This window comes from Rhagoletis pomonella, unplaced genomic scaffold (genome assembly GCF_013731165.1).
Source record: "Rhagoletis pomonella isolate Grant_MI unplaced genomic scaffold, Rhpom_1.0 Rhpom_scaffold_00014, whole genome shotgun sequence".
Taxonomy (NCBI): domain Eukaryota; kingdom Metazoa; phylum Arthropoda; class Insecta; order Diptera; family Tephritidae; genus Rhagoletis; species Rhagoletis pomonella.
Genome location: NW_023458568.1, coordinates 12,380,944 through 12,393,610, shown reverse-complemented (window position 1 = coordinate 12,393,610; position 12,667 = coordinate 12,380,944). Strand labels below are relative to the sequence as shown.

At 41.6% G+C, this 12,667-nt stretch overlaps 1 long non-coding RNA gene across 1 annotated transcript; it reads right to left on the bottom strand.

The window, feature by feature from the left end:
- Positions 1-4,254: 4,254 nt before the first annotated feature.
- LOC118749085 lies at positions 4,255-6,931 on the bottom strand. Its single transcript, XR_004994152.1, has 3 exons — positions 6,649-6,931; positions 5,190-5,342; positions 4,255-4,884 (listed from the first exon to the last, which is right to left on the bottom strand). It is a non-coding gene; the product is annotated as an uncharacterized LOC118749085 (long non-coding RNA).
- Between the last annotated feature and the right edge of the window lie 5,736 nt (positions 6,932-12,667).

Genomic DNA, 12,667 nt, shown 5'->3' with positions numbered 1-12,667 from the left:
ATTTTGCACCAGACGTTTAATCACACTTTTTATAATTTTTTATTTTATTAAGCGTAAACAGGTTTATAAAACACAAAATTTAAACAGAGCACAAAAAAGCACAGCTTCACAGCTTTGATGCTTGCGTTTTTGCGTTGTGACGCGAACTCACAAAACACTATATGGGGTAGCACGAAATGCAACTTTCGTGGGAACAAGCTATTAGACTACATTCTGTCCTCTGAATTGGTAATACAGAATGTGGGTAACAAACCTACTTTTGTCACCAGCAGACGACAAGACGTCATAGATCTAACCTTAACCAATGTAGTTATGGCGGATCATATCAAACGATGGTTGGTGTTAGATGACGAATCTCTATCAGATCATCGATTCATCGAATTTCGGCTAGGAACTGACACTTGTCAAGTGCCAAAAGGTCGGAATCCTCGAAAGACGGACTGGGAAAAGTTTGGGTTGCTTCTTGAAACGATAATACCAAATCTCCTTAAACTCAAAAATATTAAATCAATTGAAGAGGCGACCCGCGAGGTAACGAGTACTTTGATTGGTTGTTTTGAGGAAGGATGTCCGCTAAGAAGAAGCAGGCAGGAAAAGCGGTCCCATGGTGGAACGCTGAACTCTCCAAACTTCGAAAAAGGTCTAGGACACTTCTGAATAGGGCTTTAAAAACTCGAAAAGGGGAGGACTGGTCCAAATATCATATCGTGCAGAAGGAATATAAGAAGCAAATTTGCAAGTCAAAATTAAGCTCTTATAAAGACTTCTGCAGTGATATCGATAACATGAAAGAGTCTGCCAGGCTGTGTAAGGTACTTCAACAGGACCTGATGGTTAGCCTTGATTCTCTTGGAAAATCTGATGGAACTTATACCACGGCGCTGAGACATAAAAAACTCACCTGGAAACTTACTTTCCGGGTAGCAGGATAATTCCTGACGCAGGAAAGGATGACTATGCGCTGGCAAAAAGTTTCAGGTCAATTTGTCTGACATCCTTCATGCTGAAAAGTCTGGAGCGCTTTTGGATGGTTTTGGTGACCATGGTCAAAACCACGGCTTCTGTGCTAAACAGGCTACAAAGGAGTGTGTGTATAGGCATTACGGGCGCCATGAGTATAACGTCAGGAACGGCTCTTCATGCTTTGTTGATTTTGTCGCCTCAGGATTTAGCGATCCAAGAGGAGGCAATGAAAACGATGCGTCGATTGCACTCTCTTGGTCTGTAGCACGACGATCGGGGTTCTGGGCACATAGAGTTGTTCAGAAGGTTGTCAGAGCAATATCCTTTGTTTTTAGCACCAAATGACAAACTGATACCTATACTCTCCTTTGGTAGAAAGTACGTCAATGGATTTCCTACAAGTGAACAATGCAGAGATCCAGACATTCTCTTGGGAAGCTCGGTGAAAACTTTCTCTACTGACGGCTCAAAGACTGAAAACGGTACTGGAGCTGGATGGCATATGGACGGAAGCTTCAGATGCTTTACCGCTTTGGGTGCAATGACAACGGTCTTTCAATCGGAAGTCTTTGCAATACTGAAAGTAGCAGACTAGATAACTGGCTAAAGGTGGCGCGGACATAAAATCAGGACCTACAGTGACAGCCAGGCTGCTCAAAAGACCCTGGAATCCGCTCGAACCTCTTCAAAGTTAGTCCAGAAATATAAGTTGAGACTGAACTCCGTTACAAGATGGAATGAGCTTGAACTTGTATGCCAGGATACTACGGTGTTCAAGGTAATGGACTGGCTGATGAATTGGCAAACTGCGGTTCTCTGGAGTGCCCAATTGGACCGGAGCCAATTGTAGGGCCAAGCATAGCGGGAACGATCCGGTGCATCAAGGATCTCATAAGCAAAAGTCATGAGAGCCGCTGGTGCACTATAGATACCTGCAAAATAACAAAGTGTTTCTTGAAAAGGCCTGACGGGGTGGTACCTAAATTTCTTCTCAGACAAAGAAGGAGTGATCTACGAGCCCTGGTAGGACTGATTACTGGGCACAATCCATGGAACGACATATGGTCATCATAGGCATCATCAACGATCCACTGTGTACTTCGTGTTTGGAGGACGAGGATTGTACAGAACATTTTCTCTGCCACTGTCCGGCCTTCGCCAGACTCAGATGGTACATTTTTGGGTCGGATGTACTGAGAATGGACGACGTACATTCTCTTTCCCTCAACAAATTGCTAAAATTCATAAAGGAGTCTGGTAAGTTTGCAGAGGAGTAATGAGTTCCCACCCCCACCTACATATCCCTTTCCTCTAAATCCTGTTTCTTAACCTTAAGTACAATGGGCAATACTGCTTCAGTGCTTGGAAAAATTTGTTTTTGATTTTTCCGGCCACCCACAATTCCATTCCATTCCATCAGTGCAAAGTTGAAAATGGACGTGAATCAAGATTTTTTGAAAGAGTTTTTAGATTGCTATGAGATGCAACCTTTTCTCCGGGATATAACTGACCAAAGTATGTGATACGTGACAGAAAAATAAGATCATATTGTCCTCTTTCAGATTGGCTGGCTGGACCGTGGACCAAAGAAACCGACAACAAAGAATGACTAGTATAACTATGAAATGCAGTTTTTAAGAATGACTGGGCATACATCCTATATTTGTTTTATGAAAATATATAGTATTTTCTAATGTTTAATTGAGAAAACATTTCTAGGGGATTTTTAATCTTACGTAAGATCTGCCGCCGGGGGAGGGGGATCAATTAAATCTTACAATTTATTACGCGAGGGGAGGGGGGATTCAAAGCAGGCGAAAACTCTTACGTAATATATGGACAGCCCCTATGCACTATTTCGGTTTTTGTCATATGCATTATTTCGGTTTTAAGTCGAAACTGTGAATGTATGTATGCATTACTTCGATTTTTATCATATGCATTATTTCGGATTTGAATCGAAACTGCGCATGTATGCATTACTTCGTTTTTCTTATATGCATTACTTCGTTTTTTCGTCGAAACTGTGCAAATGCATAATTTGGGTTTTCCAATATGCATTATTGCGGTTTTCAACCGAAGCTGTGCATATGCATTGTTTCGGTTTTTTTCATATGCATTATTTCGTATGCACAATTTCAGGGTGCCCTCTTATTTCTTACCTTATTAATCTGAAAAATTTAGGTCCGCACAGTGGTCTTGAAACAATGATAGGTATGACTAAAATGCCAACCAAAACTGCTTGCATACCTGTTTTGGAAGGCACCCATACACCAATATGCAGTTGGAATTAAAATCATATCTGCTCCTATGCCTAAAATATTGTCAAATGAAAATTTGGAAAAAATTTAACTGCAATTGTTAGTATTTCTTGTTCAACAGAGTATTCTAAAGTTATCGTTTTGTATATTAGTGTAAAAGAAAAACAGATAGTATTTTTCTCGATGATAATATTTCTGGTGTAAGCTATTTGATTGCACATCATGTCTTCTATAAGTCATCCGCAACATAAGTGTAATCACGAAGAGAACAGATTTAAAGTGTGCGCGCCTTGTGGGAGAAAGATTAAATTCGGATCGTCAAAACCTTCAGAATTTAATATAACCGGAAAATTGGTGTGTCTTATTAAAAAATACGTTAGTGAAAATTTTAGATTGACCAATTCGAAGTTCCCATTAGGCATTTGTGGTACATGTCGTAGGGTTCTCGGTGACCGAGATATGGATATACCAAATGCAACGCGGCCTCTTCCAAACATGCCTAACTATGAAGATTCGACAAAAGAAACAAGAACAAGTTCATGCTCTTGTTATATCTGGCTCACTGCTCGGGCAACCAGCCATCCAAAAGTTATACAAGGGAGAGCACATACCTTAAATGTATTGAGTGAAAAAAACTCCACCAATGGGTTGACTGCTTTGTCAGTTGGGTCAGAATTCAAAAATCATGTAAGTAAACTCGCTAAAGCCTTCCGAAGCACAGAAATGTCGGAAACATTAAAAATTCACGTGCTTCTAAATCATTTGGAACATTGTCTGCATTTTTTAGGCAACGACGGCTTCGGAATGTGGTCGGAGCAAGCTGGAGAATCCATTCATGGCGTATTTTTAAGATTTTGGCTCAATTATAAAGTTAATTCGATTGACGACCCTAAATATATAATCAATTAAAAAAAAAAACTGTCGTTGAATTTTCATCAAAACACATATGAATTTATATAAAATAATATTTTATATTGACTTTGTAAATTTATAAAATTTATGCAATAAGAATTATTAAAATATGCAATTATGTAATATTATCTCTTGAATAACTAAGTTAAAATATTTTATGCTTATAACGTAAGAAAGTGTTATAATTATATTACCATAGACCTTCGCGATTATATAACTAGATTTGGAAAGTTCTAGATCAACATTTTATAATATTTTAAGCATAGGAGCAGATGGAATTTTATTTTCAACGAAATTTTGATCTATGATTATGTACAAAGACAGTTATGTAAGCCGTTTTGGTTGGCATTTTAGTCATAGCTATGGTTGCTTCAAGACCACTGTGTCCGGGTAATTTTTGGAATAAATTTTCCTTTACGAGGGAAGAGTTTGTAGTTTTCAGATGTTTATTGCTACACTTATCTGTCGCGATCTTTACTATGACACAAAAAGGGATGCTTCCCTGATACATTACTTTGATGAAAATAGTATCTAACATTAACGAGGGCTGACTAACTTAACTTACTTCAAAGTTTCCAATTTAAATCATAAATTTTTTCTATACATATATATTTTTTTGTTATGTTTCGAGTGATTTTTTTTTATCCTTTGATTTACTTTTTAAAATGTGGCGTTCACTTTGGCGGGATGGATGTGTCATATCATAACGGAAAACTATGCAACGCCGATCGAGAAATGCCTTCATGTCCTGCAAAAAAATAATTTCTCATAATATTATAAGAACGATAAAATATTCAGAATAATTGCGACTGTCGTGTCGAGTGCAAGTCGTTTTTCGAGAGTCGAATCGTATGAAAATTGCATAGCATTCCCTACTTTTTCCACCCGAATAGTATATTAAAACGGAAAAACTTGGCAGCATTGGATAGTTTTCGACGATTTTCGTCGTTCCTTATTTCAGCACGAGAGTAGACAAAGCTAATGCTGTCGATTCATACAATTTCTTCTAATTCACTACTTGCACAAAGAAGTTGATTATTTGAAGTCTCTAACCTTTGGTTCGAAACGATATCCAATTTGCTTGAAAAATACATAAATATTATGCAAATCAATAGGCTTATACCTCAAAATCATTTCATGCAAAATTGTGCTAGAGATAACAAGATTATACCAAGCGATATGTAGCGGCAAAAGTGGACGGGGTGTCTGTAATAAAGAAAGTTATATATTAATGTACTTGCTATTTATATTACGGAATATTACATTCTTACAGACTAACGCCCAGATTCATAAAAAATAAAGTAGACTTTAATTGATTTATAAATAGAAAATTTGTATGGAAATGTCACATTATAAAGCTCTTTAAATCTATTTTATTTTTTATGAATAAGGCCATAAGTTTACAAATAAGATATAAAATTATATAAGGCCATGAGGGCCAGAGGAGCCTACCTACAAAAAAAACTTTAATATGAGAAAGAAGGATGTATAAAAAAGAAAGGCGGTATTTTACTAAAAACTTCATTGCGCCTACGTGATGCTACATATTATAGTAAAAGAAAACTAAAAGGGCGTGCTTCGGACTATTACCGTTTCGATTCCAGTAAAGCATTTTAAGGTGCCCTCAACTTTTTTTAAATGTCACTTAGGCTACTGTGGCGCTTATGACCTCATATTTAAATAGAGTTTTAAATGATTTTATGTATTTCTCGCGAAAATCTCTATGCAATGAAATATCTAAAAAGTAATGTATTGTTAACAAATTATTAAATTCTGAAAGTGATCTAGTGATAGGTTCATTTAAAGCAGTGATTCCAAAAGTGGTCCAGGTGGACCACCAGGGGTCCACGGGAGACTCGAGGGGGGTCTACGTTGGTGCGAAAAAAATATGGGAGTCCACGAGATGTAAGTGGGGGTCCACGAAAATATATCTGGTTTCGATAGTAAAGAGCCAAAATGGTTGCCTGAAAGTCTCTTGCCGCACGGCTGCACTAAAAAGAAACGGATGTTGGTATAAAAGTGTGTGGGGAGAGGCGGAAATTGTTGGCGGCAGAGATTTCCTCACTTGTGTATTCTCAATGCTACTGGATAGTACGTCACCATTATCTTTGTTGAAGAGATTCTATAATGTTGAGTTCCCTGAGGCTAAATGCTGGCTTAATTCCAGCAGTGAGTCCGGACTCACACATTGTCGAATCTTCACTGATGGCTCCAAAACGGATTCTGGGTCAGGATCTGGGGTATTTTTCGTTAATGGAGATAAGATTCACTTTTCCCTTGGGGAATATGCTTCGGTCTTCCAGGCTGATGTAATTGGAATCCTCAAAGCCAAGGACTACGTGATGGAAAATAGGTGGAGAGGAAGGAGTTTACGTGTCTGCAGTAACAGCCAAGCTGCACTTAAGACATTGGCCAGCCCTCTATCTAAATACTTCCAAACTAGTAGTTCGGCAATGCAAGTATCGACTAAATTATGTTGATAAATATAACGACCTTGCTCACTCTGGAGTACCTGTTAATGAGACATCTGACCATTTGGCCACAGTTGCACTTCCCATTTTGGCCATCGAAACCCCCATCATAAACTGGGTGAAGACTTCGCTCAGCAATGACTATGAGGAATCGAGGGGATGCAGGTGGGCAAAACTCATGTTGCCTTCTACCTCAGAAGTTCTATCAGTTGTTTGCTCTCACTGAGCAGACGGCTCTGCAGACAACTTGTTGGACTGCTGACTGGTCACTTCACGTAGCTTGCTTATTTGGTCGCTTGTCATCGATTTTTCATTTATCAGTTTCTGAATTAAAATTAAGGCGTCAAAAGATTATCGGTTTTGTTGTTTAAAGGCGTGTGTTTTAAAAATGTGAGTGACAAACATTTTTCGCGTCCCTATAAAACTCGGAGTGATAAAACTAAAAATGATGCCTTCAACACAAATAAACTATTTTACAAATACGCCACATGCAAATTCATGAGTGAGCTGATTATGTAAGAAGTTTATGGTACAGGAAATGTAAATAACGCTAGCTCTCTGAGTGCTCTTAAAAAATATAACTACTCTGATCGAGAGAGTACTTTTATGGCTTTATGAGCCCTGTTTTTTAAAACTTGCAAGTGTGTAATTCAGCGGTGGCCAAAGCCTATGCACGCGTGCATAAGCTTTTTCGAGCTCTCTCACCGATAGTAAAAAGCTTTCGTGCACAGCAAGAAAAAATATTTATTTGCGTTGCTTGCCAGTCGAAGTTTAGCAGCTGAGACAGCAGGTTGCGTGCTGCTGGAGCTGTCGCTGAACGGTTGTGTGATGTATGCGTGCAGGGGTTGTTTTTTGTTTAGTTTAAGCAAAGCAAACTGTGAGACCCGCACTAAAATAGCCCAACTTCGCTCTGGCTATTACAGCAGGCTAAACTCTTAAGCAGAATCAACGAGGATGTGCCCAACCAATGCCCGGCATGTGGAGAGTCGCCACATGACTCACGGCACCTCTTCACATGCCCTGAGAACCCCACTCAGCTAACGCCCCTGTCCCTATGGACAGCCCCAGTGGAAGTCGCACACTTCCTGGGCCTCCCCCTAGCTGAAATTGACGACAACGTTGATGGATGAACCTCCCAAAAGGTAGTAAGGGAGTACATATAGAAAAACATCCCACATTCCTCCCGAACGAGCAATAAGGGAGTGCTCCCATAAGAGGCATCCCGAAAGCCTCCTGTACCAGTATTAAAAGAATATTTCATTGCCCCACATATTGGGGCGTATTCTTGTTTTCGTATGAATTGAAACTCATGAAATTTTCCTATCATTTTGTATTCCAAAATTTAAAATTTTCGATTCGTACGAAAACCAGAATACGTCTCATTAGCTAAAAGATTTTTCTATTTACGCAATCCATTTATTTAATTTTTTAATCACATGCATGTATACAATATGAAAAGATCTTAACATATGCTTATAAGTACGAAATCAAACATGAATAATACTTATTACTATATAATAGTCAGAAAAAGTCCGAAGTAGTCAGATTTAGTCAGATTTAGTCCAAAAAGCGTTCCTTAACTCGAAAATGACAGCAAAAATGAGAGAGCAACACTCAGTGAGAGTGACTCTCTTCAGTCCGAAGTAGTCAGATTTAGTCAGAAGAATTTTTTCTGGCAAAATCCTGAAAAGTGTCAAACTCAACTGAATTTAAATTTAACGGAAATTAAAGAATACGCAAAAAGTGCGAATAATCTAAAAAGTAAAAAAAGTGAATTGAAATCGGAAGGAGGCAAAAAATAATTGATATAGTTATTTGACGTTAGTTTTGTTGTTGGCATTCTTTGGACTAAAAATTTGGTTTTTTGCGTTCCTTTACTTTTCCTGTTATTCTCTTTTAGTGAGCGCATTTTGCCTACGCTCTGGCATTTTGACACTTTTCAGATTTTAGTCCAAAAAGATAAGGAATGAACGTATTATTGATTAATATTGGAATTCTAGTGGGGACAAATGCAAAGTAAAACAAAATAAAAATAAAAGTAGAACAGAATAATAATAAAACGAAAAGATAACTACATGATTTACTGCGTGTCAGGGATGCTTTGGTGTTCAAAAGTTCACGCAATTAGGGAGAGTGTATAAAACTTTCTTATTTTAACCACGATCAATATGAAGGTTACTTTGCCGATCTGGTATCTATGTCACCCAATAAAAGCTCTGGACCGACATTACATAAACGTTAAAACTAGGGGGCCATACGTAAGTGCTGATACTAACTCGCCCAATCTGAAAAATATTTAGCGTTATATAATACAATATTTAATAAATTTAAACAACAGTTGCAATACATACCGACGGAACTTCACTTAAATGTGTGCTATCGACATTTAATTATTGGACCCTCTCTATATTGTTTCTATATGAAATATTTTCTGTAGTTTTCCTTATGATAAATTTTTCCAATAATACACAATTTCTTTTGAACGAGGTGCCTATAGCTCTCCTATCAATCAAAAGGAATACTCCTGGCTTACTCTCTTAGGAGACATCGCTTTTTGCTCCTAAGCGAGTAATAACGGAGTACAAAACCGACAAATTTCAGTTATCGCTCCTTAATCATGCCTCAAGGAGCATTCTTTTGTTGCTCTCTTGGGAGATCTCCCGTTTGGCTCCTAAACGAGTAATAAAGGAGTACAAAATCAAAATAATATCTTTTATTGCTCCAAAATCATGGTTCTGGGAGTATTATTTTGTTGCTCACTTAGGAGATCTTCGATTTGACTCATAAGCGAGTTATAAAGGAGGTCAGAATCAACAAATCTCCCTAATTGCTCCGAAATCAGGCCAAAAGGAGTACTCTTTTATTTATTAGTGGGTTTGAAAACCAGCAAGTGCACCCGACAATCTTTGTTGACGGTTTTCCTCACTCCGGCTTGTGGAAATCGTCAGATTCTATACTTCCCGTTATCCTTCAGCTGTTTACTTCGTAATAAAAAAAAATGGACCGCGCTCGGGAATGTCCATGTAACTTTTATTTTGCAAGTTTGCTATCCTCCCAATCCCTTGCGTCACGATCAAATCGTCAGATTATTGAAATGCACACTTTTCAGCATGTAATCAACCCACCATTTCGTAATCTGACGCGCTCGAGTAAATCCACCTATCAATTTTTTTTTACTATTCTGATCAGCTCTACTATGCGCGCGGCTCTACATAGATGGCTTAGATTTGGCAGAGGTACTCAACAGGAGGCAGGGTATGCCTCATATGTTAATCTGACGCGCTCGAGTAAATACCCGAATCCCCTCTTGGGCTCCCCTACTATATAAGATCGTAGAAATTAAAATACCATTTTTGAATTTTAACATTTATTGTGAAGAAAACAATGGGACTACTAGGCCTTACATACCAAATAGCTTACGGAGAGAAGTATTTGACAAATTGCATAGTATAAGTCATCCAGGTATCAGAGCTTGTTGTTGTTGTAGCAGCAGTACTCGACCCTCCGGGGTTTCGTCAAGGGTCATCATCGTCCTCTGACTCGACAAGCCTGAAAGCGGGCGGCGTCTATAGGCGCGGTCCATAGTGCTTCTGGTGTCAGGGTCGTGGGGTTAGAGGCGCATGCGAAGAGGTGTTGGGTGTTGTGTGGACCTTGCCCGCATGCAGGGCATGTGTCTGCCACTTCTGGGTTCAGCCGGGAGAGATAGCTGTTTAGTCTGTGGCACCACTCAGAACGGAGTTGTGCTAGGGTGCACCACGTCTCTCTGGCAGTTCGGCTTCGTCGATGTTGATGGGTGGCGGTCGACCATCTAGAACGATGTTGTCTTTTCAGGTGCTAAGACCCGACCTAACTGCATCCGTGTGTAGGTGGTTAAGCGCCGCTCTGTATTTCTCTGCGTCGAATGGGTGGTCTACGAACGGCTCAACGTCGGATTTCCAGTCGTGCAGGTGACGTCTGACATGTCGGGGAGACGGTTCATTTCGAAGCAGGGCGTTATTGGGGTGATTTCCACGGTGACATCCCACGAGGAACTGCTTCGATAGCAACGTGTTGTGCTCTTTCAACGCTAGCATCTGGCTTTCTTGGTGGAGGTGATGCTCGGACGACATGAGATGGCAGCCTGTAGCCGTGCGTAGAGCTGCATTCTGGCATTTTTGTAGGTTTCTCCACTGTGTATCGCTGGTACCCGCCGTCCACACTGGCGGTGCGTAGTTTGCCACCGACCGGCCGATTGCTTTGTACGTAGTGAGTAGAGTTTCTTTGTCGGCTCCGCAAGTGCTGCCGGCTAGTGACTGGAGGACTTTGTTCCTAGCTCGCATATTTTCGCAAGTGGCTGAGGCGTGCGCAGAAAAGGAGAATAGGCTGTCGAACGTAACTCCCAAGATTTTGGGGTGGTTGACCGTAGGTATTTTGTTGCCATCGACGTAAACGTCCATCTCTAGCCTAACTTCCTTTGTCCAGGTGGTGAACAGGGTGGCGGTGGATTTCGCGGCGGAGATGGTGAGGCAGTGAAGAAATTTGCAAGATCGGTGAGATAGTCGCAGATTTTCCCGCACAGGCTGTCAATATTGGGGCCCGTCGCCATACTCGTGCAATCATCGGCGTAGCTCACCAAGTGAACTCCTGTTGGCGGCGGAGGGAGGTTGAACAGTGTTGGGGAGAGTACGCCGCCTTGGGGGACCCCCTGTTTAATCCTACGCGGATTGGACTTGGCGTTTCGGAATTCGACCGATGATTGGCGTCCACACAGATAGCTGGTTATCCACCGCTTCGTCCGGTCCGGAAGTGACGAGTCCAGGACGTCTTGGCAAAGGGTCGCGTGGTTTACCGCGTCGAAGGCCTTCGACAGGTCCACCTCGACTAGGACCGTCCTATCACAGGGTCGACGTTGGTTCAGACCCTCGCTTATCTGTGTGGTGATGGAGTTTAATGCAGTGGTCGTGCTGTGAATTTTGCGGAATCCGTGTTGGTATTGGCCTAGTTGCAGATGCTTCGTTAGACTGGGGAGGAGTAGTGCTTCCATTGTCTTTGCCACTGGAGATAGGAGGGAGATTGGCCGGTAAGAGTCTCCTGCGTCCGCCTTCTTACCTGGCTTAAGGAGGGGAATGATCCTACCCATTTTCCACATCTCAGGGATGATCAGGGTGGACAGGGACAAGTAGAAAGCTGCTTTGATGTACTCGACTCCCACTGATCCTAGCTTTTTCAGCATCTGCATCGAGATTCCGCCAGGGCCTAACGCCTTGGATGCTTTGGCGTTCTTTACAGCTGCCTGCGTCTCTTCTGGTGTAAAGCACGTTAGTGTGTCTCGGGGCGGAGTTTGTGTGCTTTACGTAGCACACTGCGGCGGGCTTTGTCTCTCTCCGGGTGTGCAATAAACTGCCGGCGGAAAAAGCGCGCGCGCACGTCCGTGGCTCCGACGTGGTGGTATCGTCGAATAGGAAAGAGATTTTACTGTCGTCCACAGTTTGCTAGCTCTGCTGTAGAGATTGCAGGTCTTGAGGTGCTCATTCCACGTTTTCCGCTTGTGTTCGTTACCCAGTTTGTTAATGTCCTTGTTGAGATCCCTGATACGGGGATCACCAGGATTAGACTGGCGGATTCTATCACGCTCGGCTGCAAGTCCCGCCGCTTCAGCTGGAAAGCCCGGGCGGATTTTGGCGATCCTACCGGCTGGTATAAAGCGCGCGGCTGCTGCGTTGATGATCCGGCGGATGTTGCGCTCAGCTGCACGTGCACATGTTGGTGGTGGAAGAGCAGAATTTGCGATCCGTGTGTTCCGCAAAACCGTCACAGTTGGCCTTCTTGGTGTAAATATTCGTACGGTCTTCGGATGTGACAAAATCTCTTGGGTGGTCTATCGCGACTACTATGGGCAGGTGGTCTGATGCGAGCGTGAGCACTGGTTGCCAACCAATGCAATTTATCAGACCCCCGCTTGCTATAGTGATATCTGGCGAGCTGTAGCAGTCACCCGCGACCCTGGTGGGGGCATCGTCGTTTACAGTGCAAAACGTTGAGTCGTCAATTTGTTCTGCGATTAGTGTACCCCGCTGGTCG